This window comes from Neopelma chrysocephalum, unplaced genomic scaffold (assembly GCF_003984885.1).
Source record: "Neopelma chrysocephalum unplaced genomic scaffold, ASM398488v2 Primary Assembly neopelma1_96737, whole genome shotgun sequence".
Taxonomy (NCBI): Eukaryota; Metazoa; Chordata; class Aves; order Passeriformes; family Pipridae; genus Neopelma; species Neopelma chrysocephalum.
In genome coordinates, this window is record NW_020925381.1 from 343712 (window position 1) to 368420 (window position 24709).

At 37.1% G+C, this 24709-nt stretch overlaps 1 protein-coding gene across 2 annotated transcripts in view; it reads right to left on the reverse strand.

The window, feature by feature from the left end:
* LINGO2 (leucine rich repeat and Ig domain containing 2) overlaps positions 1-24709 on the reverse strand; it is a 495378-nt gene that overhangs the window by 306713 nt on the left and 163956 nt on the right. For both annotated transcript variants that reach the window (XR_003538511.1, XR_003538512.1), the window contains exon 2: positions 4996-5073. The gene's annotated coding sequence lies outside the window, so the exon portion shown is untranslated. The remainder of the gene's footprint in view (positions 1-4995; positions 5074-24709) is intronic.

The following is a 24709-nucleotide window of genomic DNA, read 5'->3' on the forward strand; positions in this document are numbered from 1 at the left end:
AGTGGCCTTCACGATTAGACTTAAATATACAGTAAGTCTGGGAATGATCTTCTAGTCTAGGGATGATTTATTTCATACTGATGCAGTAAACAAGGATGAAATAAAGCTCTGAAACTTGTTTTTCAAGAATGAGACAATGTTCATGTTGCAAGCTTCTATACAATTTCTACTGGTACTGACAAAATACACCAGAAATCACAGCTACATTAAAAATAAATGTAAAAGAATTCAAAGTGTAAAAATATGATCAGCTATATAGTTATTAAAAATCTGTGTATCAGCAGGTTGCTGTTATATAACATATTTTTTATCATAGAATCATAGAACAGCCTGGGGTGGAAGGTACCTTAAAGATTATCATTTATGATTTGATCTGGTTTGGTTTGGTATTTGCCAGTCAGAAACGGAAAACCAGTTTTAGCCATGAAAATTCTTCTTTCAACATCAAGATAAACCAACCCACTCAGTTCAGTTTTAAACAGTTACATATATTATCTTCCTAAAGTCTCCTTTTACCTCTTATTACTGCTGTACCTCAAGTGTCACCCTTGTATTGACAGTAATAGTATACAAAGTTATTGCTTTTTTTCCTGCTCATATACTTTCTGATTAATGAAATGCAGCACAGTACTTTACTATGATGAGCTCTCATTTTAAAATTCCATACCAAAGATTGGGCTGCAATGATGAAAATGCAAACTGGAAAGATTTAAAGCTGCACAGGAGAACTGTGAGTGAGGCATGAAGGAAAGTCAAGGAAGGACTGAATTCATTGTTTCAAGGAAGATACACAATTCAAAATGGTGTATTGCTTAAGACAGAAAATGGAAGCATTGATACTAGAAGGAAACAACAGATCTAGCTTTTCTTATGGCTTCTTTATTTTCTGCAAAACATAGGAAGTGACTTCAGAGTAGTTGTATGACAAAGCCTTGCAACATTTCCACCCATAAAGAAAACACCATTTTACTTGTGGATTGTAGCTTTCCTTTTTCTAGCAGATTGTTTCTCTAAGATTTTTGTTCAGCTCTGCTTGACATTCTTACTTTTCTAAAACAAAGAATACTGAGATTAAGTTTCTATTTTCTAAACAACAATTCTAGCCCCCTATAAATGTAGACATGCAGACTTAATGTTTGGAGAGATCAGGGAAGAAACTGGAGTGTCTTCATTGAATGAACTGCACATCTCTCCAGAAAAAGGTCTTATTTGCTGTACATCAGTTTTAAACATTTTTTGATTCTATTGGAGTGTATATCCCTCAAGTCAATACTCCAGAATTTATTTTTGAATTTCATCTAGAAAATCAACACTCATATTCAGCAAACTTAAGGACTCAAATAAATCCTAACACTTACTTAAAGTCCTATTGCAATTAACATATAACTCCAATTACAACTCAGAGAAATATATGCAGATGACTGTATACATAACAGCTCAAGAAAACACCCCAAAAAGATGAAATGGATTGTTTTAATTTATTCTGGCAGTTTCAAGAATCAGCAAGTCTTGCAGATCCAGTGTAAGCAAAGATCTCTCTAAGTGACTTTATGGGTATGCATTTTGAATTTAGAAAAAGCCTGAATTTCATAAAATGAATGGTCAGAATTTAGTGAAAATCAGATCCCTTAAGGCTGTATAATCTGACTGTTTGAAGTCACCAGTTACTTTTGGAGGTACTAGATTGAAATGTCAGAGATTATTCAAGCATATGGATTAAAATTTAGATGCTTTAAACCCGAGGGGTTTTTATTTACATATCATATTGTATGTACTTATAGTAATTTCAACACAACTATTCAAATTTTCCATTTCAGAATGGAGAACAGTAGCTCCCTGTCTCAAAACCACAGCAGTTATGATAGTTTTGACTTATTTTTAGTCAAGCAGACCTGGTACCCTCAGACATATGAGAAACCTTAGCTACTTAGACTACCACACCCCTGGATAAGTACTTTTAAAAATCTAGATTCATAGAATAAAGAGTAGAAGAAAATTACAATCATCCAGAATTTTTTTTTGTTTTCTCCTCTAGGACTGTTTAAGAGATGCACTTTTTCCTCAATATACAAATTCAATATATCACATTCAGGGAAGTTACTCAAGAAATAGAGATCCTTAAGTATCAGAAATATAAGTGAATATAGAAGACTTTGGAGTAATAGTTAATTATTTCTAGACAAGCACTGCACTCATACAATGTTTGGTTATATCTGGTAATACAAAATTTACCTGACACCCTGGCAGGCTGAAACTGAGGGTGAAAATCAGTTCTTACAGCAGTATTGGTTAACACTAGGAAAACAAGTTAAATAGGCAGTAATGAATCTTTTCAGAAGGAGGAAAACAAAAGACAGAATAAAAGACAATTTACTTCACAATAATTCTCCAAAGCTTTTTAAAAATAGAATGTTCAAATTACAAATCTAAGCCTACCCTTTTGGCTGATTAAAAACATCTCATTACCCCATAGAACATCATCATCATAAAGACAGATTAATCTATTCTCACTGGCAGTAATGTATTGCTAACTCCAAACTCAATATTGATGTTTTGCTATTGAAATGTCAATGTCAAAAATTGCACACAACTGATTAGAATCACTGGCATCTTCAGATTTAATTACGCATACAGCCAAAGGAAGTCCACTAGGTCAGAGGTGGTTATTGTGGATAAAAAATCATCATAAGAGTATTTTGGAATAAAATTAAATATTCTTTGTCAATGGTATTTTAAAACATTATAATAATTTTTTGTCATTTCTATCTTGCTTAAGATACCAAATTATCATACATGACACAGAAAAACCAGCTCATGCCTGCTGCTATGTCACACACAGATGCTTTGGAAATTTTACTCATCATTTTTACTCTCACTTCTTTAGCTGCCATTGAGCCAAATATATTCCAATTCTGCAAGTGTTTAAGTACATGCCTAACTTTTCATTAAACACAATGCAACATAATCATGAAAACTGTGATTAAGTTCTTGTAAAATTGTGGCTTTAGCCATCAGACTTCTGATTCCCCACTTCTGCTGGATTTGCAAACCCAAATAGAAGAGACCTATGTAACACAACATGAAGTCTGGGGAGTTGCACCAGCACCACTTTGAAATGCAACACCACCCACACTTTTCTGGCAAGTCTGATTGTTCAATGCCTAAGCATCTGCATGGAAAATAATTGCAATTGGGGTCTTCCTCACAACTGGAAATATCCTGCCATTTCTAGTAGTTAAAAAAGAAGTGGCAAGACTGACCAGCTATGAGAGACTGATTAATGACTCAAACAACGGGCCATTTGCAAAGGCAGCAGGGTGCTTTGCTGGGGCCAGGTTTGCATCCCTCAGCCAGAGGGAAGGAGGAGGATTTGGGTGTGTGGTGACAAAACCTCTGATCCTCCTAAGAGAGAAGGGGTGAGCACCCACCACAGGAGGTTACAAGCTGGGTTTTGAGAGAGATAAGGGAGAAGGCCGATAAGAAGCAGACCCTGTGGAGGCAGGATAGTGCTTTTTATCATGGGAATGTCCTCCTTTACACTCAGTTGTAATACCTCCCCCCTGGGGAGGTATCAGGACATTTTATATATATATATATATACACACACACACATATATATATATATATTCCCCTATAAACACTGATCATTCAGTGTTGTTTCACTCTAATCTGCCCCAAGGATCTATTAGCCCCTCACCTTAAAGGCAGATCCTAACACCAGTCACCCTTTTTCTGTATTTCCAAATGGCTTCCATCCTCAGAAGGAGCCCTGAAAGAAATGCTGCTACTTTTTTTTTTTTTTTTTACAATCACCACTCACCATCTCATAGCATGGTTTCACTCACAGTAAAAGCTGATTCTTTTTTTTTCCCTCACCCTGCTTAAGAAATACAATATGTTAAAATGCACATCCTTGGAGTTCAGCTCGTTAAACAAATGCTGAAGAGTAGAACATTCACTCCTCCATTTTAGGTGCCAGGAAGGATGCTGATTTTATATTTCAAAGGGGCCAATTTTCCACTTTGAACATACAGCTAATAGTGGCACTTCTGTCAAGAGGGGGTAATTCTTCTGCTCAGCACTCCATTTAAAAGCATGAATTTGGAGCAGCTTTTGCATAGCTTCTAGTTCAATTCTTTACAACATATAAGAGGAGAGTTTTTGAAAACTCTTTTTTTCACCATGACTAAAAGAGCCATTTTCAATGGAAGAATGACTAGAGACAAATATTCTTTCCTCCAGAAAACTAAGACAACTTCAAAGATAAAATTAAGGGATGTGACAAGGAAAAGGTCAAAGGAAAGAGTAATATTGAACCTAGACCCTTAACCAAAGCTGAGGAAGGTATTAAGGGACATAATTCTCCTGACAGAACCAGCAGCCTTCCGTGGTAACGTGATTAATTCTCAAAACAAGCCAGTTTCCCTGATGGATTTTTAAACTCTAGAAAACTAAATTGTCCAAATATACAACATGTTTACCTTTCCAATATCATTATTAAAACCCATGTTTAAGAGCAAAAATAAGAATCTCTCATTTTAAAAACTGTACAGCAAGACTGCAAATATAGCCGGGGTCTCAAGAACCACCTTTAGTCTTCCTTCTAATAAAACCATCAATAAACACAACCAATACATAACAGAATACAGAGACTACATCTTGACATAATAAATGCATTCACATTCATCTTAATTGTTCTTTCACTCAGATTGACGGCAATTTTGGAGCAATAGCCCAGAAACTCATAAATAACCTAGATCTTGGCATACATTTACTTTCTTCTTGAGAGGGAGGTGTATTTGTTAATGGATCCAAAGGAACTAATTGCATTTATTTTAAGTTGTAAGAGTATTCTAATACAATTCATTGCTAAAAGTGTAGATGAAAGCTTAAGCATGGGTATTTTCTTCAAAACCTAGAGGTATCATGAGGTCATTTTAGACACCTGAAACTATAATAGTATACAATTATAGTCAATTAAAATGGAACATTTACCTTGCAAACCAGTTTCCACAGATACAAGCAGGAAAGACAAAGAGTTCTGCCAAGTTTTCCAGCTCCACTGCTCACTTACTAGAAAACAAAGAGGAAAATATATTTAGTCTTGTCGGTTGTACTGAGCTTTTTGAAATGGTGATGTTTTCAGTGAAATGCCTTGAGATATTTTAGAATGATATTTAGCTCTTATCCAAAAAGAATGGAAAAGATTGTCAGAGCCATAAGTGTACCTGCTGAGATAAACAGGGTTGGAGGCTACTGAAACCTCCTAATAACACCAAAAAATAGTGTGCACTCACTGGCACTCAAGGGGAGCAGGCAACTGTGTTGCCTACAGTAGATTAGAGAGACATTTACTAAAGGATCTGAAAGTGAAGCTGACAAAGCATTAAACCCAGAATGGAGACAAAGAAAAAATTCTCTTCAATAGTAGGATTAACTACTTGTGTCTGCTGGTGGTGGAATTCACCACCTCCACAGCTTTCTCCGTCAGTGTCTCCAACTCTGCAGTAAGAAAGGGGATTTTTAGAATGGTATGGTGTTGCCATATTGAATTAAAATATGAACTTTCCATTAATTTAACAGGACACTTAGACACTGACGGTTGAGGAGTTAACAAAATTTCTGAACTGTGTGTGTTTCAGGAGCAGAATATACCTGAAAGGACCACAGATTATATAACCCAGAACTGCACTGATGTCAAAGACTAGTAATAACTGTGCTATTTCAAAATTAATCTGATAAAATACTATGAACCCTTCTGATCAACATGTCCCCCATAAGCTTTTCAGAAAAACAAACCAAAAGAACAAAATTGCCACATAGAAATGCCTTTTCCAAGATCTTCCACAATGGTTGAAAAAGACAACCTTGCATGTCTACAAAAATCACATTTTGATCTGACAGAGATTATTCTGTGAACAAAAACCACCAAATAAAAAAGAATGAAAAAATATGAGTTAAAATTTTCTTAGGATATAATATAAATAATAATAATAACATATAATAATAACACTGCAATTATCAGAAAGATCAGATATTGCAAGTAGATACAAACTTCATGAAGAAATATAATATTTCATCCAATTCTCACTCAACTAACTTGCTATGTGGTTTACAAACATGTGAGTTAATTCAATCATTTTATATTTTATATATATATTATTTATATGATATTATACTGTACATGTTTGTCACAGACAAGGCAGATGGACCAATAGCTGAACTGCAAAATGAAACTGCAACATAAGGAATTTATGCAATTTGCTGAAGGAGCCTAGGAAGGCAGCAATGAGCAGCCAGCACTCCAGAGAGTACTATCTCCACCAAACACAGTTGCTTCCCTAGCGAGGACGTTGGGTTGCCCATTTGCCAAAGCAGTAATTTTGGCATGAGATTTGCAACAGTTCTGTATTATCTCCCTAGCAGATCATTTTCAGTCAGCTTCTTTTGTGGGGAGAAAAAAAAAAAAAGAAAAAGAAACAAAACCAACTCCTCACTTTTATATGCAATTCTTTTGGGTTTTTTTGCTGGTTTGGTTTTTTTTTTTCGGTAATACAGGTCACAATGGGATGTACCTGAAAATATTCTACCCTTGAAATAATTAGTTTGAGAGAGGGGACAGATTAGGAAAATTTTCTACAAATTCAGCTCTCGGGCTTCTGAGCCTGGTTTATGCAATTTTCTTGGTTTTCTGTTGTTCTGTAGGACCTGTTATGTTTGTATCACAAAAAACCCCCACCAAATAATACCCCAGTACCCTCCTCACCCCCCATTGCATAAGTGAGAAGATTAGGATGTGTGGGTGGAAAATTTGCCTTGGAATTTTTTTTAACAATTGCTATGGAATAAAAACTTTAGATTTCCATTATTTTCCTGAAATAAGAACACTCCAGACTCCAGACATGGAAAAACTTAAACATTTTCTTCTTGATGGAAACTCATAATCATGTGTAAATCTGATTGTACTGCTTTTATTTTTGCACCTACCAGAGACAGAGTGAAATATTTTGAAATTCAAATGCTATCTTCTATTAATAAAGAGGTCAAATTATTTTTTGAAGAAATGAAAATAGCTGATGATACAAGAAAGCAGGAAGAAAGAACTACTAGGATTGCTCAACCCATTGCGTAAGAATGACAAAAGAAATGTTCTATTGACAGAAATCATTCCTAGACAGTTTATTTATCTTTATGATGAAAACACAAGAAATGTCAAAACACACAGCAACATTTAGACATAACACTGAATGCAGGTAAGTTGGGCATCAAAGAAGTGAAGTTAAGACTGGAAAGGTGGAGGAGTGGGGTGCAGGATGAGAGGAAAGTGTTTTCTACCTTGTTTTTGTTTCTTATTAATCTACTCTATTATTAATTGGCAATAAATTAAATTAAGTTTCTGTAAATTGAATTTGTTTTGCCCACGACAATTCTCGGTAAGTGATCTCCTGGACCTTAGCTTGACCCATAAACTTTCTTATCTAATTTTCTCCCCGTCCTGTTAAGAAGGGGGAAAAGACCTCTAGGATCATCAAATCCAATCATTAACCTAGCACCACCATGTTTACCACCACCATATACTCAAATATACAATCCTAAACATCCACTGGTCAGATTATGTGACCAATACATCTGTTCTAGAACAAGCAGCAGTCACAAGTATTGAGGCCATGTTGCTGAGAACGCAGCTGCGATGGGCAGGGCACGTCTCAAGGATGAGAGATCACTGCCTCCCTAAGATCCTGCTTTATGGTGAACTTGCCACCGGCTGCCGCAAGAGAGGAGCCCCGAAGAGAAAGTACAAGGACTCCCTGAAACAACATCTCAGCCTTGGGCATATTGATCACCATAACTGGTCGGGAGGTCTGGAGACACACCATCTATAAAGCTGCTGATGCTTTTGAGAACGCACACAGGATCACTCTTGAGGAGAAAAGACAACGCAGAAAGAATCAAGCCTTACAGAATATACCACCCAAGGAGTCTTTCTGCTGTGTCTTTTGCAACCGGACTTGCCTGTCTCATATTGGCCTTTTTAGCCACCAACGCGCTTGCAACAAACGTGGGTAGAACCCTTCCCAAATCTTCGTTCGCGAAGCCTAGCCATGACACGACGACATACTCAAATATCAAATCCACACATGTTCTGAACACTTCCAGGGATCTTGACTCCATCACTTCCTTGGGCAAGCTGTTCTACTGCTTGATCATCCTTTCCATGAAGAAATTAACTTCCTAATATCTAATCTAAACCTGCCCTGGTGCAACTTGAGGCCATATCCTGTCATCCTGTCTTGTTATCTGGGAGAAGAGGCCGCACCTCACTACAATCTCCTTTCAGGTTGTTGTAGAAAGCGATAAAATACCCTCTTAGCCTCCTTTTCTCCATGCTTAACAAGCCCAGCTCCCTCAGCCACTCTTCATCAGCTTCATTGCCCTTCTCTGGACACTCTCCAGCATCTCAATGTTTTTCTTTTAGTGAGGGGCCCAGAACTGAACACAGGTGTTGAGATGGGGCCTCACCAGTGGTGAGTGCAGGGGGATGACCCCTGCTCTGGTCCTGCTGGCCACACTTTCTGATACAGGCCAGGATGCCGTTTGCCTTCTTCCACCTGGCCACACTGCTGGCTCATGTTCAGCCAGCTTTGAACCAGTTTTTCAAAAACTTATATGAACTAGCTAATAAAAAACTAAACCATGTTGGACACAAATATCACACTCTCCCTGAAAGAAAGAACTTGGTATTGAAGAAACTAATTCAAAAATGTCTCCTGAACACTGAGGTCTTCAAACAAGACCTTTGAGAGTCACCTTTAGGAATAGGTAATAAAAATTCCCAAAACTTTGCTGCTTTTAGTACAGCTGATAAGTTGTGCCAGACCAGCTGTAACCCATAGGTACCTCTTTCTTCTCCTGACTTCATTCCACTCTTCCCAGCTAAGAGGGGTTTCAGATCAAGACAGTGGAAGTATAGCTTTGTGAGGGTAGACATTTTACTGAAGTATCTACTGCTTCCTATGTGGAGTTAAAGGACATACTATACTCTCTAGATATGTAATTGCATTTTAGCATTCCAGAATACTACGCAAGAAAATACTGGAAATAGAAAAATCAGATGTTAAAATTGACACAACTGAATGTACTGACTTTAAATTGCAGAAGAGGTTAAAATTCCTATGGAAAGATCCTATGGATATTTTAGCACTGAAATATAACAGCTATGGCAGCTATGGCACATCCAGTGTTTCTGTCATTATGAAACATGGGTAAGCATCTGTGAGAATGCACATGTATATAGCTAGAGGCAGCACTGGGGGAGGGCATTGGGTTATATACTCTTGAGGACTTATAAAACTTATCTCCCATGACCTTTTCAATAATTTCCAATATTTAACCAGTAGAAACTGGATATAGTCTTGGGTTTATATTTTATCATCTGATCTAAAATATACATCTCTCTTCACTTTATTTCTGTTATCACAAGTAATCAAAAGTGAACAAAGGCAATGTTTTCAGGTTTAAAATCATGAGAAAAATGGAAAAAAGATGGTAAAATTTCCCTGTTTAAATATACGCGAGTTATATAATCATCCATTACTCCATTTTCTATTTGAATGATTATGCATGAGATTTTTGAAAACTAAACAATTTCAGACTTTTTAAGCCAAATGATATATTATCTCTTTTCCTTTCCACAGAGTTCATACAAATTTATTGATGCTTTTGTTCAAAGTCAAAATACGAAGGCATTCTGCAAAAAAATAATTAAATTCTGTCATTCTCTTCATTTTTCATAATCACAGAACCTTCAATTAGAATGAATTCTGACTAAGTTAAATGTTTAAGAACCATTACAGACGAAAGTGATGTGAATTAGCTTATGGTCTTTTTAAAATCAGTACTCCCAAACATTTGTTTTATGACTTTAGAAATTTAATCATTTTTCCAATGGAAATCACAATAATTGGTCACTATCAAAATGTCAAAAATAAAATGCAAAATTAAAATTATAAAGACATGACAGCAAAACCCCTTCACTTCAGGATAAATGTCAAAGTGTGACCTGATTAAAGCTAATCAGATAATCACCTGACTCTCTCCTTTCAGTGCTTGTTCTCTGCAACCAACAGCATTCCTCCATAAAGACTACACTGTTGTTAGTTTGATTCCTCTTCATACCTCTCAGGTGCTCCCAGGTTTACAGCCGTCTACCAAAATCTTGTTACATATATCTGGAAAACCAGATGGCAATTTCATTATGTCTTGACTATATATATATACACACACATATATATATGTATATATATATATATATATGTATCATCTCTAGGTTTTTATTTTAATCTGTGATATTCCAAACATAAAGGTAACTAACATAGGCATATGCCTCCTACTGAAATCTCTCACCCATCCCATCCCACCTCCTTACATGGTGGATGAAACACTGTTTGGTGTGTTACACATCAGCTATTAACAAATATTCTGAATATTTCTTACAATGAAATTATCAACTTACTTCCAATAATCTGTAACACCAAAACACATCAGATGTGTCCTCTTACAGTTGTGGAACACTCCGCGGTGACCAATGTTCTCAGAACCACTCTTAATTTTGTTTAAAATTTTGGAGACATTTAGGAATAAGTGATTACAATAGCTGAAATTATTACATGAATCTCTTATCAGAAATCATCTCATTTTATCATGGATAGTGAGAAGACACACAGTCTTTTATGAACCAAGACTTGATAAAACTACATTAGATAACAATTCAAAATTGCCAGACCTAGAGACACAGCTCAAACATGAATGGAAAAAACACAACTCAAACATCTAGAACGCTCAGTACCCACTTGCACCATTTAACACTCAACTATCACTGTTAACTGTAGGTGTCAATTGCATGAAGTTTAACAGACTGCTTTACTTTGTTGCTTGATAGTTAGTTCAAAGAAATCACTCTTTAACAGAAAAAAAGAAATTAATGAAATTACAGGATGTAATAATAGACTGCTGCAACAGCCCATTTTATAATCTTTCCTTGCTGGTTCAGCAAAAATGATTTGTTGTGACAAAGTGAATGAATAAGTCCTTTTTTTCAGGAATGTTTCCCATTTCAATCAGGTACGTGCTGGGACAGGAAGAGATGAGAAATTACAAGAACAGATATGAAAAACATGAACTTGTTTGATAATAAGTCTGATAGTACTCTTGTGTTTTCTACAGGTGGGCATAATCTTTGTTTTTCAGGTGCCTCCCACCCCTCTTTTTTTACCTCTATTATTTACAATAGCAACATTGCTTTCCAAGACTTAATGCTAATTTCTTGTGTAAAGATGAGTATTTTGGGTTTGGCCATTCAAAAACAAGGTTAACTTACTGCAAGAATGTAAGCATAAATTCATGACCAAAAAAAAAAAATAGGAAAAAGAAAAGTTTAATTTCAACACCACCTAAAACAGATCTAGTACATAGTTACAACAATCAGCATGAGACAACAAATCCTAGAGTTAAAGTATGGTGTTAGCTTTGGTGGGAAAGCATGTTTAAACTTTTGTTACTCAAAGTGGCACTGAATCATTTCTATGCCTGGAAAAGATAAGAAATATGCTATTTGCTTTAGCCATGGATACACAGAGTAGTTTCAGTGCCAGTGGTGTGGCCTGACAAGTGCTGGTAAAATTCATGGGGATTACCAAAGGAAGAAGAACTAATGAAGGAATCACTTAGTTTACTGTTTCTCTGGCTTACTCTGAAACAAAATCGAGTTGCCCCTGAGATTTCCTCTTTCTCTTCCATACCCAGGATTTATCCCTATTCATAGTCATATACAGAAACAGGAGCCTGAATTTAAAAAGTTACACCTATAAAATAAATCTCCAGCATGGATACATAAGAGTTACTACATTTTACAGCTGTAATTTACCTGTAATGTAATTCATATCTTTTTGCAATATAAAAGAGAACATGGAACTGTCCCTATAACTAAATCAATTTTTTATGAATGTTCTTACACTAAGCAAAGTGTTGTTTGACCTTGCAGTTTTAACTTGATGGGTGATTGAAGTGCAGAGCTGCTTCATTTTAGAGGACTGTGTTTATAAAACACATGACATTCATCTTCAGATTGGTAAACTGCGCTCTTGCACTTAAGGTTTGCAGTAATCTTAGCAGAATTGTAATCTGGAAATGAGAACCAACACATTTATGTTTTCCTTACCCTTTGGCAACATTACTTTGAGGGTAAGAGCTCTAGCAGCAAATATTCTGTAATATAGTCAGAGCTTGGTGAAGCTAGTGAAGCAAATCAAAACACTCTAAACTCCAGATGCTTCATTTCATGAATTTACCCCAAAGCAAACAGAATACCATCTGGGCATCCAAAACAGAAAGATAAAATATACACTTAAAGTAGCCTGTGTTTGTGAGTACAGTGTGTGTAGTTTGAGCCAACATACTAGGAATTAGAAATGTATTCTACCTAAATGGTATCTGAGATACTACTGAGATGCTGAGGTGATATTTTGGATGAAATATAAAATGCTTTAATTCAGTTGATAAATACTCCAAGGAAATAAAGAAAATTGACCCAACACCACTGATAACATCTGGAGTAGTGATTTATTTTTCCAATTATTGTTCATAATTTCAGACATTCAGAAAACATATTGAGGCTATTTAAAGCACATTATTTCAAAGAATTAACTGTAACTGCCCAAAAAAATTGAACTCATTACCTTGAATGGCTTTTACAAACCCTCTTCTTATCTTCATACAGGTTAAAAGCTCTCACTATAAATACTTCCAAAGCAGATCATAAAATCTTTCTCCATGACTTCTACATTTATGCTCATCTCCCTTTTTGACAAACTGAAGGTTTTTCATAACGTTTCTAATATGTATTATGACATTTTGGACCTAAAAAAGACCATACAGAAAAACTTCCACAAATTCTAGGTTTAATATTTTTTTTTCCACAGAAAGATATTTTATTGCAGCCAATAATCTGAAATGTCAGGAATCATGCAGACTGAAAGCTTTCATGTACATTTATACCAGAGATGTGCTTATTGCCTGCAACACAGGGCAAAATCAGTAGCAAATATTGTCTGAGGAGTGAACTCTGTTTGGGAAACAAGATAGCTACATTTTTCCTCTACTCAAAACCTCACAGCAGTCACTTTGGATGCAGATATTTTCCACTGTCTTGTCAGATAAAGAAGACATGGGAATCCTGACACATGGATGGAAAGGTTTCAGGCAGTCACTTAACCAGTTGACTGATTTGTTACTGCAGGTACCTTGGGTTCAAGCTAATTCCACTGGAATCTCTACCAGTTACCAGTGTTCCAGGTGCTGTCTTAGGGAATATACTTTCTGTTTGGGATATGCAGAGATTCCATTCATATGAGATCTCTGTGTTTACAATAATACAGTTCCTGCAAATTCCCTGGTGTTTATGATGTGAACACTCCTCACATTCCTGCAAGAGACTGGCACAGGTTCAAAACTGGCACAGTTTTGATCATCTCTGCAGGTGCACACTGTGGGTTCCTTGTGTTTTCCGTTTACGTTCATTACCTTTAGTATAACACAGCATGAACATGAGTTTAATTCTGCTGGACTCAGATACCAAAATGAATGCTGGAGTTTCTATTCTATGCTAGTCTAAGACCCTCTCCATTTGTTTTAAACACTAAAATAATTTCTACTAGGGATTATCTACTTGTGAACTTTTCTTCCTGTATTTTCAGCAAGTTCTAAGCACTTACAGTCTCTTTTATAATTGCTCAAAGTTGCTTTGAATTTACAGATTAAATAGACTCCCAGAACAGGTCTGGAAAAGACTATGGTTTACAAGCCTAGTGGAAACAGGATCACTACACCAAATCCACAGTCACATTCCCCAACTTTAGAAAGAAGGTTATGAAATTGAGATTACAATCCGAGACAGATTTGTAGACTTTTAATGACACCAACTGGTACAGAAAAAGTTTTGCATGTTATAGACCCTGTGATACTATAGAGATTGACACCCACTATAATTTTTAAGCTGGTTGTTGCAATATGAAGCTTGATGGGCTGTGACTCCATAGCTACAGTCTGTGCTTTCTTCCAAAATTACAGGAGAAAAGAAAAATGCAGTGGATAGGCATGAGCTATTAAAAAAATGTTAGTAAGCAGATGACAGTCTTATCCAAATTTATCAGCAACTAAGAGAAACAGAATGAACTCTATGGCAGCTTACAGTAGAACTGAAGAATTTATTTTTTAACTGCAAATGGTGCCTCTAAAATAAATTTAAAAAAAAAAAAGAAAAAAACAGTACCAAAAAATCTATTAGGAAGTGTGATTACTTATTTTTGTACAAAAAGATGAAACTTTTACCAAAAAATTATGCTTCCTTTCAGGTCATCAACATCAACTGCCAGTGCTAAATTAAAATGAAATATTTTTTCTTTAAAAACTGTACTATGTTCTTAGTGCTGTATTGGTCTTATTTCCTGTTCTTTTCAGTGGGCAAAACATTTGACTGTCCTCCACTAGGTACTAAGAGCTATTTAACTCCTATAATGAAACAAATTTATCTAAAGGCAAGTGTAATCCAAAAAGTAATCTATTCACTTCTGGAACGCAACCAAATCAGAATTGGATTGCCCTCACAGTGGGAAATACAAACTAACACTTGGGTTATGTAAAAAGAAATGTTCATTTTAATTTAGTGAATTAAAGCATTTGTATTCCAATTAAAATGAGTTAATAAGTATTTAATTTAAATTTTAGCATGGAAAGCTCAGAATAATAATTTAAGCTCAGAATATTTTAATTTTTTCAATAAAGAATTACTCTGATTTGACAAAAATTATTCTCTATTAAAAAATCCATAACCATATCTTTGAAAAAGGGTTATCATTTCCAAATGTTCACAACAGAAGTGCATATTTTACAATATATAACTGTAAAGACTGACTTTAGAAAAGAATATGGTAGGTGCAGTGATATTTATTAGAAAAAGATTTGGTAATCATAATTGAAATTTTCAAGTAGGAAAAAAAAGTTAATAACATTAGGTTTAATAAAATTAAGAATTATAACTCCCTAAGTGATATGATTTCCTTGATCTGTACATATCAATTTCTTCATGCCATTTGGCTTTGCTAAGCTTACTTCAAATCATGTGAATATTTGCTTCCAATGATTTAAAGCATTAGTACATTTCATTTTTTTCTGGAATGAAATCAGCAGGTTAAAATAAGTGTTTGCAACGCTAGGCACAGAATAAGGCACTTTAATATAAGATATAGCAGATGGTATTCCAAGTTAATATTCCATTTACACTTGGCCATTTGATTTCTTTCCCATAAAAGTAGATGAACCAGGTGATATTTAAGAGGGTTCATGCCTTAGAAAATAACAACTGGAAGCAGGAACTGGTGTGTAAACAAGATTTTCATTTTGAGTATCTGGATGTTCTGGCCATTGGAGGGGAGAAAGAAATATCGCCTAAGGAAGAGTTTGGTGGCTGCAGTCAGGACACAGAAAAGTAGTGATTACCTTTAAAAATATTTTTATTGATTTCAACTGTTGTAGCAAAACATGCAGGTGTAACCCTGGAAGAAATAACCTGTTACAGCTATTTCAAGAAACATTGCAAAACTAAATTTTGTGGCCTTTCACTGCGAAGAGTACTAAGAGTTTTTACTTGGAACATTTTGGGAGGAACAGGTTAGTATTCTCCACATTTTTCATATCTGAATACTTAGGGACAACATTTGAATCCATGCAAAGACCATATAGAAGACTGACCACGTTTAGTATTCATGATGAACTTGAATCACAAACAAAATTTTAGGTAAAGAACTGTTAACTGGCATTTTTTTAATGCAAATAAATTAGTAGGCTTTGTACTTTTCTAAAAACATTGTTTTTGTGTGTCTAGTCTCCTAGACTAGAATGAGTACATGAGACTTTTAACAATGCATTTAAGTTTTATGACTAAGTACCAATAAACAACTATTTTACTAAGAATGGTATTTTATTAATATTATTTATGCACACATTGCTTGTCATGCATAGACTGAAAATGCAGGGTGGTACATCTATGTGTTGTGTATGCTGTAGTCTTTATCACTGCACAATGTCAAAACCAGAGAGCACATAATCATCACAGAGAGAAGAAGCTAAGCCATCTGCTTAACATTTGCATAAGTAAAAATAAGTGGTTTTATGCTGCTGCTGTATTTTCTGTCACTATGTCTGAAAAGCTAATAATACTGTCAATATGTCTCAGACATCTGTGTTTAAAACAAAATAAATTAATTTCACAAAATATCATTGTTCATTATTTTCACTATGACAAAAAAACCCATGGATTTATCAGCTTGTAATGATTTGGGTAAAACATAGGCACCCTGTTTGTGATATATTTTTAAATTGCTAGCAAGGCTACCGACGGTGATTGGCTTCTCCACATTGCCTAGAGAACAGAAATGAGCTGAGACTCAGTGATTGACACTCCACAGTTAAGAGTATCTTTCCATTGCTAATAAAGCCTAACAAGAAGTGCTGTTGCTGTTCTATTGCTGATTTGTATCAACCGTGACAGGAAGCAGAACACTTAGGTAAAAAATGACTCCTTTTCAGTCAAGGTCATATTTTCCAGAGTCACAATGTTACTAGACACTTCAGCAGCTTATTTAGCAGCATATGAATGACTCAGAAATTCAGGCACAGAAAAATAGAACCCTTTTTTTCAAGTATATTCATTTAATATAAAAAATGTTTTAAAATACAATAGAAAATAATCTTACTGACTTTTGCCAAATCTTAATTATAGAGTCCCATTATTTTCCATAATTAATTTACAGTTGAATAGTGTCTCTAAGAGGACTTGCAAATCAGAACTATGATGCTGCGCAGAATTCCAATCATGCTTGAAAGCCTATAATATGCCAAAAAAAAAACCTTTCTGAAAATATTTTTATATGAAAAAAAAAAGAAAAAAAATTCCCCAGTTCAAATTCAGTACACTTGCAAAAAGAACCAAGAGACTTCATTTCTTTCTGAAATTTTTAAAATAAGCTTATTTGTCATCATAATAAACAACGGAGCATTGTCTGATATCATTCTCTACAAAACATGTGGGTTTACATAAAATGATTTGTAGTTACTTAACAGATTTTGTATCAGAACTGCAGTATTTATTGCAATGAAGAAATAAATATATTCAAAACATGCTAGAGCTAAGCTAGAGAGAGGATTTACTTGTCTTTTTGTGTTCAAAAAATGCATGAAGAATGTAAGATATTACTTTCTGTACAAAAACCTGTGAGATTTACTGTAATCAACTTTTCATTCACAGTTCCTTTCCAGTCAGTGCTGTTTGCATCTTCTAGGGACAGTTTTGTTTCAGAAGAAGTTACTGAGGCCAAAAGATAGAACAGACACATGCCCATACGACCACACGTTCCCCTCTCTGCCTTCAGTTTCCTTCCTGTTTTTTTCCATCTGCCTTTAAGAAGAGAGAAACTCAAACAAGTATGGTAACTTTGGTAACGTCCTACAGAGCAAAGAGAAAAATCAACAGGCAGTCTTGATGCATGGTTGTTTTGTGCTATTCTTTTAGAGAGGAATCTCACTTAAAAAGAGATTTATAACAAATAATGTGTAAAATTAGAAGTAAGTAAACTAAGTGTGCCTAGCACTGAAGTCAACATCCCTGATCATTTGGGTACAAACTCTGAAATGAAACGTGGTAAACTTTTTAAGGTTTTCTGCCAAATGTAAAATCAGAAAACTTATTTAATAATGTGATGTGAGTTCAGAGACCATGTTTTATTTTCAGAAGCATATATATATTATTTCAAAAAGAATGAGGAAAAGAAAATCTGTTAGCAGACCTGTGTGACGGCTCTTAAAAAGACAAGAGCATAGTGAGAAAAGCAGAGGATTAGGGACAAAAGTCCTAGCAGTCATGGCATTGCAGAAATGGAAAATATGGGTATGAGGAGCAGTGAGGGAGAAGCTTGTGAGCGAGTGAAAGGAGAAGTCAACTGAGCATATTCATACTGCCAGGTTGGCTGCACCTAAATCAGGTCTTAATGTGCAGCCAGATTCAAAAATCTCAATGTAAGTAAAGATTACTGCAAGACAGGAAATTAAGTAGCTGTACTACCATCTTTCTTTCTATAGGAAAGCACCATAGAATCATGGAATGGTGGGGACTGGAAGGAATTCAACTTCCAAGATCATCTAGTCCAAACCACCTGCCATGGTGGATCTTTTACTAGATCAAGTTGCTCAAAGCCCCACCCAGTCTGACTTTGAAGACTTCCAGGAATGGGGCATCAACAACTTCACTGGGTAGCCTATGCCAGTGTTTCACCTCCCTCATAAAAAAAATTCTTTCTTGCTTCCAATCTAAACCTATCCTCTTTCTGTTTAAAACCATTGTCCCTTGTCTTGTCACTATGGGCCTTAGTTAAAAGTCCCTCTCCATCTTTTCTACAAACTGCCTTTAAGTACTGAAAGACTGAAATGAGGTTTTCCCAGAGCCTTCTCTTCTCCAGGCTTAGCTCTCTCAGACTGTTCTCATAGAAGAGGTGCTCCATCTCTCTGATCATTTTCATGACCCTCCACTGGACGTGCTCCAACAGGTACACACCTTTCTTGCGCTGGGGACACCAGAGATGGATGCAGTACTCCAGATGGGGTCTCATCAGAGTGGAATCATCTTCCTCGATCTGCTGGCCACGCTGCTTTTGATGCAGTCCAAGATACAGTTGGCTTTCTGGACTGCGAGTAAACCTTACTGAGTCATGTCCAATTTTGCATCTACCAGTATCCCTTCTCAGCAGTGCTGCTCTCAGTGTTTTCATTACTCAGCCTGTACTGACACTGAGGGTTGCCCTGACCCAGGTGCAGGACTTTGCACTTGGCCTTGTTGAACATCAAGAGGTTTGTACAGGGTCAGTCGTCAAGCTTGTCAGGGTCCTTCTGGATGGCATCCCTTCCCTCCAGTGTGTTGACCATGACAAAGCTTGGTGTCATCTGCAAACTTGTGGGGGGCATGCTCGATCCCTCTATGTCCTTGAAGAAGATCACAGAATCAGAGAATACGCTGAGTTAGAAGGGACCCACAAGGGTCACCAAGTCCAACTCTTAGCCCTACACAGGGCGACCCCCCAAGAGTCACACCATCTGCCTGAGAGTGTCATCCAAATGCTTCTTGAAATCTGTCAGGCTTAGTACTCTGACCACTTCACAGGGGACCCTGTTCCACCCAACCATACTGTGGGTGAAGAACCTTTTTCTAATGTCCAGCCTAAACCTCTCCTGACACAACTTCAGGCCATTCCCTCAGGTTCTGTCACTGGTCACCACAGAGAAGAGATCAGTGTCTGCCCCTCCTCTTCCCCTCACGAGGAAGTTGTAGACTGTGATGAGGTTTCTCCTCAGTCTCCTCTTCTCCAGGTTGAACAGACCAAGTGACCTTAGCTACTCCTTGTATGTCTTCCCCTCAAGGCCATTCACCATCTTCATTGTCTTTCTTTGGACACTCTCCAACAGCTTAATATCTTATATTGTGGTGCCCAAAACTGCACACGATATTCCAGGTGAGGCCTCCCCAGTGCAGAGCAAAGCGGGACAATCCCCTCCCTCGAACGGCTGGTGATGCTTTGCCTGATGTCCCCCCAGACATGGTTGGCCCTCCTGGTTGCCAGGGCACTGCTGACTCGGATTCAACTTGCCATCGATCAAGACCCCCAGCTCCCTTTCCACAGAGTTGCTTTCCAGCATCTCATTCCCCAGTCTGTACAAACATCCGGGATTGCCCCATCCCAGGGGCAGAATCCGGCACTTCCCCTTGTTGAACTTCACATGGTTGGTATTGCCCAGTCCTCTAAGTTTTCCAAGTCTCTCTGCAGGGCCTCCCTGACTTCAAGGGAGTCAGCAGCTCCTCCCAGTCTTGTCTCCTCTGCAAATTTGCTTAGTACCCTCTCCAGTCCTGCATCCAAGTCATTTATGAAGATGTTGAAGAGCACAAGGCCCAACAGGGAGCCCTGTGGAACCCCACTAGTGACAGGTGGCCAGTCTATGTTACCCCATTCACTATAACCCTCTGGGCTCTACCCATGAACCAATTGCTGACCCACTGCATCATGTGATTATCCAGCTGTGTGCTGACAGTATAGGTCCCTCTACTGACCCTTTAGGGACATCAATAATTACTGATTCCCACTTGGACATTAAGACATTCACTGTAACTCTTTGGACATTGTTGTCCAGCCAACTCCTCATCCATTTAACACTCAATCCATCAAACCCTTATCTTTGCAATTTAGTGGTGGCAAGAGTGTTATGGGGGACTACCTAAAAGACCTTACAGAAATCAAGGTAGATGACATCTGTAGCTCTTCTCTTGCATACTGATGAAGTAATTTCATCATAGAAGGCCACTAGATTAGTTAGGCATAAAATGCTTTTGGCGAAGCCATGCTGGTGTCTGATCATCTCTCTGTGTTCCATATATTTCAACATCATTTCCAGGAGGATCTGCTCCGTGATCTTACCAGTCACAGAGGTGAGGCTGGCTTGTTGATCATGAAGTTTCTTTGAAGAGTTATGCTGGGAGATTCAATTCTTTTTATGTATGTACATGTGTTTCAGGTTTTTGTTATTTCTGTATGTGCGCTCACAGGATGTCTCCAGTATAACCCATTGTCCAGACAAGGCTCAACTGTGAGGTCAGACCAGGTTGCACAAAGCTTTATTCAAGCCAGGGCTTGAAACACTTCAAAGTCTCTTCAGTCACCTCCCTTTCTGTATCTCAGATAAATCTAACTATTTTCAGTGCAGATACACTGGTACAAAATCTACGCAAAACCATCTAATCTTTGGTTTCCATATATATCTACCCATATATTATACATTTGTAGTATTGCTTAAAATTCTCCTAAATCTCTGTTTGAATTCTCAGAAACCAGCTACACACATTCTGATTTCACAAGGTGTTTTAGTGAGATTAAGATGGAAAATGGAATGGAAAAAAAATCAGCTTTTAGGACTGGTTGACAAAAGTACTGAGAACTTATGTCTAGCAGAAACACAGTATCAAGCTAACTTTAAAGGAGTGACTGCAGACTTTAATTCACCTGAAGTTATAGAGACTACTTTTGGTAAAACCAGCCTAGTCTGCAAAAATGCTAACATCCCTAATTTATTTTAGCTCACAAGCAATCCTGTTACACAGTTTCTAAGAAAACCAAGAAACAAAACTTACTTAGTCTCCTCTGAATTCCATCGTAAGTCTTTAGGAGCTAATTTTTTATTCATTTAAATTAATGATGAAGTTCACAATAATCTTACTGCTGTAGGATTACAGCTGTAGACTCCTAACAACACTCTTGTTTCTTTTCTGTAACTTGTTGGAGATCATAAAATAGTGCTCTCTGAAGTGCAAAGATTTTGCCTTATTTGTTTTGTGAAGTGCTTTATGCATTTTACCACAGATTATAAATAATGAAGGACCCCTGGTGGCCTAGTGGTTAGCATGCAGGACTCTCACTGCTGCGACCCAGGTTCGAATCTAGCCAGTCCCCCGGGCAGATGGAGCTCGTTAGCCCTCTGAGACCATCCATCTATGAGAAGGTCACTCTAGACAAACCTATGTCCTGAGGACCTCACTACCATTGTCCAAGCTTGCTTGGCCCCGGCAGATGAACCTTAGGATTAAAGGGTGGGCTCAGTTCAGCGCAGGCTGTGTCTCACCTAAAAAATCCATTGCGCAGGCTGGAAAGGTAAAAGACCTTTCCCAAAATCTTCGTTCACGAAGACTGGCCATTATAAATACTGAAAGGTAGTTATTTTGAGTAAGAAAAGGTTTTTACAAGAAAAAGAAAATATATGTATATTCCCCCTGGAACATAAAGAAGAGCCATGGTGTTCCCTCACTTTGCAAAACACCATAAACAAGAAGGTCATAGAGAGAAAGAAGAAACAGTGCACAGGAGAATGACCAGCAAAACAGAAGAAATGAGATGCACTCGGATTACAGTTATCCCCTCAGAAAGAATTATGTACAAGAAAAATCAAGGTGATATGATGACAGTCCCAAACATTTATTGCAGCATCTGAAAAATGTGCCTTTTGTGATCACTGTCTCAAGCTGATACACCAAGAATGGGCTGACAGAGATATAAATCACAATGTAACCTAATTTTTTTGCCTCAGTCCTCACTGCTTGATTACGTTACAGTAGGATGTATAACCTCAGTTCTCCCTGGGATTGAAATAAGCACACACCAGAGGAGCATTGGAAATCTTGTCTGATACTTGACGTATAGAACGCACACAGGTTTTAAGAGGACATCATGTTATTCAAGTCTGGCTGATATAATATAATATAGGTCAAAACACAGGTGCTGGGTCCTGGCACGACATAAAATTTAAATACTGATTTGCATGTTACCATGTAAAGTCATTTTTTAATGACCTCTCCACTGGAGGAGGTATGGCCCTGGTGCAGCAGGTTGTCCCCGTAGGTGCACCCGCCAATCCACATTGCTCATCACCAGTTGGTTACCAGCTCACAGCTACTTGCATGGGAAAGGATCCATTTCCACTTCCTCCCCTTTCTTCCTTTCCTACTTTCCAGTGTTCGCAGTTGTGCACCCCTGCCACCAACCTTCCTTCAACTGAAGATCCCCGTTAACAAGTCTGGTGAATAAACTCTGCTGAGAGGGTCAGCTGGGTTAGTTTTCTAATAGATTAGTAAACTGTGTCAGCCTATGGAGGGGTCTGATGAGGAGCAGAACCAGAAAATCAATGGCAATTGGAAGCTGCAGGAGGTAAGCTCCCAGAACAGGTAGCTTTGGAAAGGCAGCATTAGTGTAGGGAAGCCTGTAAAGGGGATTGCCCCCTTCTGCAGCTCTGGGTCACTAAACTGCCTTGCCCCATTTCACACAACTGCAGTGTTATGATCTAACACACCATCTCTCTACACTCAGCATGGGTGTAATTTTTCATTTAAGTACTCTAGACCATCTAATTATACAGAGGTCAAAAGGATAAAATGGAAGAGATAGCAGATGACTGTGCCACAACTTACAAGCAGAAAGGGAGAACTCGACCAACCCATCTAATATAATAACAACAACTATTAGCACTAGTGGTTACAGCACCAGCAGACATTACACAAATAAATCCTCCCCATTCTTCTGAGATTAAATAAATAAATCTCAGATTCCACAGGAAGGCATGGGGAGCAAAGAATAAAAATTTTCAATTGTTTAAATTACTCTTGCTATTCAAACAAGTCCCATTATTTTTCATATTAGTTGTAATCACTTTCTTCAGATTTTTGTTTGTCCACAGGAATGATTTCCTGCAAACGCAGCAGAAGGGAAGTTCTCAGTTCGTAATTCGCATAGGGAGCATGATTCAAGGAGCTGCCGTACTCATTCAGTTAAGTAACAGAAATATATCATAATTCCTTAGAGGCCATAAAAACATGCTTGAGTACAGGACACCTGGAGTATAACAAAGAGTGTGGGAGCAATTTATTGCCTGAAATAAGCTACTCCATTCATGAAACAATTGACAACAAACAGCACACTATTAGAACTGGAAATAATTCTTGCTATTTTTTCATTTGGTAACAGAAACTATTTTTATATATATATATATATATGTATATTTGAACCACTCTGCAGACTTTATTCAGCTTATTAGAGTGGAAGAATCAACAACCTTGCACACTCTTTAGACATATTCATCTCAGTCTTCCAGTGTCGAGTCTTTATTCTCTTCTTACTGGCAGGAACACAGTCCCTCTAATTTCACATTAGGACTGTTAAACTTTTCAGGTCACAAATGGCTTTTAAACAGGTTTTTTCTGTAGCTGTGAGTGTGCATGAATGTAGGTGAAAATTTCTGTAGTCAGTAAGACAGCACTGAGGCTGAGCTCAAACCCATGAACCTCACAAAAGCACGCTCATTGCTGAAATCACTTGGTGTGATTACTTCAGCTGGAAGTTGACTCCAACATTTTGAGTATAACCTGCACTGTCAGTGATTTAACACTAAGAAAACTTCCTGACTTAGCTGAAGACATTACAGGAAAAATCTAAAATGGAAGCTAGACCAGATCTTTTCTCCCAATCCTCTACTGCAACTGTAATGTCGAAGTCAGAAAGAAAAATAAAAATTTTTAAAAAATGGGTCCAGTTGTAACACAATTCAAATTTTCATTCAAAATACTTTGTTACTGCCAAAACCCACTGAGGTTCCACAAGTTATGAAACAGGAGTTTTGATATAGTAGTTGCAAAACTTTCTAGTGAGAATAGCCACCTGACTGAAATCCGAAATGTTCAAGATTTTCTATAGTTGCTGATCTAAGACAAAAGTAGGCAGAATCAGCTGATTATGTAGGGGCAGCTGGGCCACTAGAACACTTTCTATTGACATTCTTTGAGTAAGCAGGGGATTTAGCTAAAACATTATCTGATGCCTCATGAAATTGGAAATTTTTAATGGTAATACTTGGCACTGGATTTCTGTAAATGTAATTTCAAAATTAAAACTTTAGTCCCCAGCTTGGCAGTAAACTGAGAATTAACTCATTAACCCTGTTCATGAGATTTTCTATACATGGAAAGAAATCCTGTACCTGCATCTATATATAGGAAAAAAAAATGAGAATATCATGG